The sequence below is a fragment of the Pinus tabuliformis genome, chromosome 1_1, assembly GCF_031772625.1.
Source record: "Pinus tabuliformis cultivar Carrire ecotype Pingquan chromosome 1_1, CPIR1, whole genome shotgun sequence".
Lineage (NCBI taxonomy): Eukaryota > Viridiplantae > Streptophyta > Pinopsida > Pinales > Pinaceae > Pinus > Pinus tabuliformis.
This window is the reverse complement of record NC_142297.1, coordinates 470,098,735-470,103,099: the sequence shown is the minus strand read 5'-3', so window position 1 is coordinate 470,103,099 and position 4,365 is coordinate 470,098,735. Positions and strand designations below refer to the sequence as shown.

The following is a 4,365-nucleotide window of genomic DNA, read 5'->3' as shown; positions in this document are numbered from 1 at the left end:
TTCTTCCATGTTTGTATTCAAATCTATCTTCAAATTTGCCATCGAATCCTCCATCTTAGCTTCCATGCCCTTTATCTTAGATTCCACACCATTTACCTTAGATTCCACGCCACTTATCTTAGCTTCTGTTAGCTTTTGTGAGCGTGACATTTGTTGCACTTGTTCTTGTAATTTTGATATATCATGTAGCATTTCTTCCTCTTCTTCATGAGTCATGCTAGAGCTTTCAGGTTCCTTACTAGGTGTTTGCATTTTCTTTCCTCGGGGCATCAGTTACCGATAATAATGCTTTACTATGCCCTTTGAATTTCGTTAAACCAAGCTTACACAAAAATAAAAATAAAAACTACACACCTTTTTTCACTTTATAGAAGCCTGATATTGAATCTGATGTATCTTTGTAATTTCAGATCATCCAATTCTGAAATTGCTACCTGTAGTAGCCTTCTGCGTCCTCTTTCCAATGCCACAAGTCTGAGCCAAATTGGATTCTCCAAGGAAGAGTTATGTGAAATCTCCCACGGTGACTTGCTTTTAGACTGGTTCAGTAGAGCGAAGTTGTACGACGTGCCACGAGTCACTGTTTCGATCTTTGGATCTGAAAAACACCCACAAGAAACTACAGTCCGTCCTCTTTCTGTACCTTCTTACAAAACTTCAATCCGATGCTCAGAAAGAAAGTTATGACGATTTTCCCCAGGTCACCTGTTTTGAGTGTAATTCAGGAGTCATCAAAAAGACCAACTTCCTGAAATCATATCTCCGAAAATATCGCGCGAAAAGCTCTGAAATTCGGACCCAAGGTTCAGCGCGATGTCTTCTCAAATGGGTTTTTTTTGCGACTTCTGAAACGTCACAGAAAAAAAGTTATAGCGAAAATGCCACGATGACCTGTTTGGAGCAGCGAAACCCTAGAATCCAAAGCTCTGATACCAAATGTTATGAAACCAGCTCACAAAAAGATAGAAAAGAGAGATCCACGCCTTAGAATTCAGCCTCTTCGAGGGGGCAACCTCCTTTACATTACATAAATGAACAATTCTTGGATGATACAAATGAAAATACCTCCTTTCTATATATAGGAGTCTAAGTGGTCCCAATACAATCAAAGCCTACATAACAATAATATTGTAGGGCACAACAATAACAATAGTGGGCTTCTATGTGGCACAATAGTAACAATATGGGCACTACATGGGTACATCAATATAAATAAGGGGTATAACTACAATAGTAATGGGGTAATCACTAGTATTATAGGGACCCAACAGTCTTGCTCCAGTTGGGCATCTAAAATCATGAAAAAGATTTGAGACCGCTCTCAGTAACTAGAAATTACAATGTTCATTGTAACTTGCTGGACTCGATCTCTCCTAAATGGCAAGTGTTATTTCATGGACTATAGCATTATAAATGCACTCTTAAGAGACCTTAAGTACAGTGTTGGGAAGCGGGTTCTGACATCGGCTTTGGCCGTCAGCGGTGTGCATCATTTCTCCGGCGAACGAATTCCGATTCCGTATGTATTCGCATTCGCATTCATCCACCCGCATACCATCCATACATCACTCATTTTGAATTTGGAAACCCGCCGTCCCATGTCATACCATCGCCTTCATACCATCCATACATCACTCATTTTGAATTTGGAAACCCGCCTAAATACTGACTCGCGCCTTTCTCTGCTCGGCATTTACCTGCAACGATCCACCGTCCTTCTCATGGCGACGGCCATACCTCTCACACTCATCTACGTCTTCTCCAAGTCCCTACGATTTCTCTTGCGGGAGTCGGAGGAAATAGCCCCCGCGGCCGCTATATTCTCTACGGCCTAATTCCCCAGATATACGCATATGCCGCCAATTTTCCGATCCAGAAGTTCCTGCAGGCTCAGAGCATCGTCATGCCCAGCGCCTTCATATCATTCTGCACGATATTCGTCCACCTGTTGCTCAGCTGGCTCGCCATTTACAAACTCGGCTGGGGAATCTTCGGGGCGGCGTTTGTGCTGAGTCTGTCGTGGTGGATCGTCGTCATTGCTCAGTTTGTATATATCCTAAAAACCCCAAAATGCAAGCACACATGGACAGGCTTCTCACTTCAGGCCTTCTCCGGCCTGCCGTCGTTCTTGAAGCTTTCTATCGCTTCGGCCATCATGTTATGGTAAGATTTACACTCCACCTTCCTACTTATGTTAGCATGAGTCCATTCATTGATCACATTTTTTGGTTTTCTTGAACAGGGTTGTGAATTATGTTATTTTCTAACATTTCTTGATTTTCTTGATTAGGTTTTGTGAATTATGCTATTTTCAACATTGATTTCAGCTTTTGAATTCACGGTTAAAATTTACTGGTTTTATTGATTTAGGTTCATAAATTACGCCATTGCTAGCATTTTAAATATTTTCTTGATTCCTATTTTGAGTTCACATTTCACTGACCGACTGGTTTTCTATGACATTAGTTTGGAGACCTGGTATCTCCAGATATTGGTTCTGTTGGCCGGTCTTCTGGAGAATCCAGAAATTGCATTGGACTCACTATCTATCTGGTATTCTTCCTTTTTAGTTAAATTTCTTTCTATATTTTAAAACAAAATTGCCTTTACCAAATTGGTGCAGATCAATCTACAGACACGATTCTCTTTACCGATCTTTAATAACTTTATCATTACATCATTTTCTTTCTTTACTGTTTAAAGCTTTAAATTTCCTCTCACTGTTTAAAGCTTTAAATTTTTGTGTACAGTATGACAGTATTGGGATTGTTGTTCATGATCTCAGTCGGCTTCAACGCAGCAGCAAGGTCAGTGATCCATGATTCAATCTTCTCCTCTTCACATAAATTTTATGTTGAATACAGTCTTTTGGCATCTGTTAAAGATTTTTTGGGCGAATATACTTGCCATTTTGTTTTGTCCAGTGTTAGAGTAAGCAATGAGCTCGGCGCAGGAAATCCCAGAGCAACGGCATTTTCAGTGATAGTGGTGACGACAATCTCTTTCATCATCTCGATTATTTTTGCCATTGCCATTCTCTTGCTACGCAACATCATTAGCTATGCATTTATCGAAGGGGAGGAAGTCTCGGATGCTGTGGCGGAACTTTGCCCTTTCTTGGCTGTCTCAGTTATTCTCAATGGCATACAACCCGTGCTTTCAGGTTAATTAAATTTTATTCAAATATATATTTTTTTATTAAATTTTGAGAAAATTACAAGGTTTGGCAGTTTTGGATGCTTTTATGTTTGAAATTACTCTACATAATTTAATTTATAATTGGAATTAATTAATTAATTATATATATATATATATGAGATAAAGATAAAAGGTTGCTTTATTATAAAACAATATAAGGGTTCGGAGTATGTTTTAAAAGTTTATTTTTTTCAATATAGATTTTGTTGTTTTTACTGATAGTTATAAGTGGTTTGATTTTGATTGTATAAGGATGACAGATTAACCAGCATGTGAGGATAACAATCACTGTCTCCATTACTCATTTGACAACTTATGATAAGTGTTCTTTGTGTAATAAAAAAGGAAAAAAACAACACAATAATAAAATATTGATCATTTTATTTGAATTATAAATTTTGAAAATATTTTAAAATCAATAAACATACCATTAATATCACTTTTGTCGATTAAATTTCAAAATATTTGAAGCTTTAATGTATGTTTCTTGGCTTATCATGCAGGTGTAGCTGTTGGTTGCGGATGGCAAGCTCTTGTGGCTTACATTAATGTGGGTTGCTACTATATTGTTGGGATTCCTATAGGTCTTTTATTGGGTTTTAAATTTGGATTTGGAGTGAAGGTAAGTTTAATAATTATATAAATTTTAAATATTTATATTTATAATATATATATATATATATATATATTTTAAAACTTGGTAGGGCTATATTTTCATGTTGAATATATCACACTTTGATCTAGACAAGAAATTGAACAAATGATTTCACATCAAAAAATATTAACACCTAATCCTAACTAGTAAACATTTATATTTTTCATATTAAATAAATTAATTTAAAAAAATAAAATATTAAAATTATAAATAAAAATTTAATATATATATATATATATATATTAATTTTTTTAATTAAAAATATCTTTTATTAATCTTATTTAAATTTATTTTTACATATTTATTGTTGATATAACAATAATGTTATTATACATTTAAAAAATTAAATATTATAAAATAAAAAATTAAATGTTTTAAAAATTAAATAATTTTCTTATTTATTTATATTTTTTAAAATAGTTAGTTTAAGTTCTAAAGTGGTTTCAAAATGTACTTTTAAGAAGTGTAAGCATAGCAAGTCATGGCTAGTTCAATTAGCCATTAGAACCAAG

At 35.0% G+C, this 4,365-nt stretch overlaps 1 pseudogene; it reads left to right on the top strand.

Annotated features, from left to right (window-relative positions):
* The first annotated feature begins 1,394 nt into the window (after positions 1-1,394).
* LOC149213788 (protein DETOXIFICATION 40-like) lies at positions 1,395-3,954 on the top strand (annotated as a pseudogene).
* The last annotated feature ends 411 nt before the right edge of the window (positions 3,955-4,365 follow it).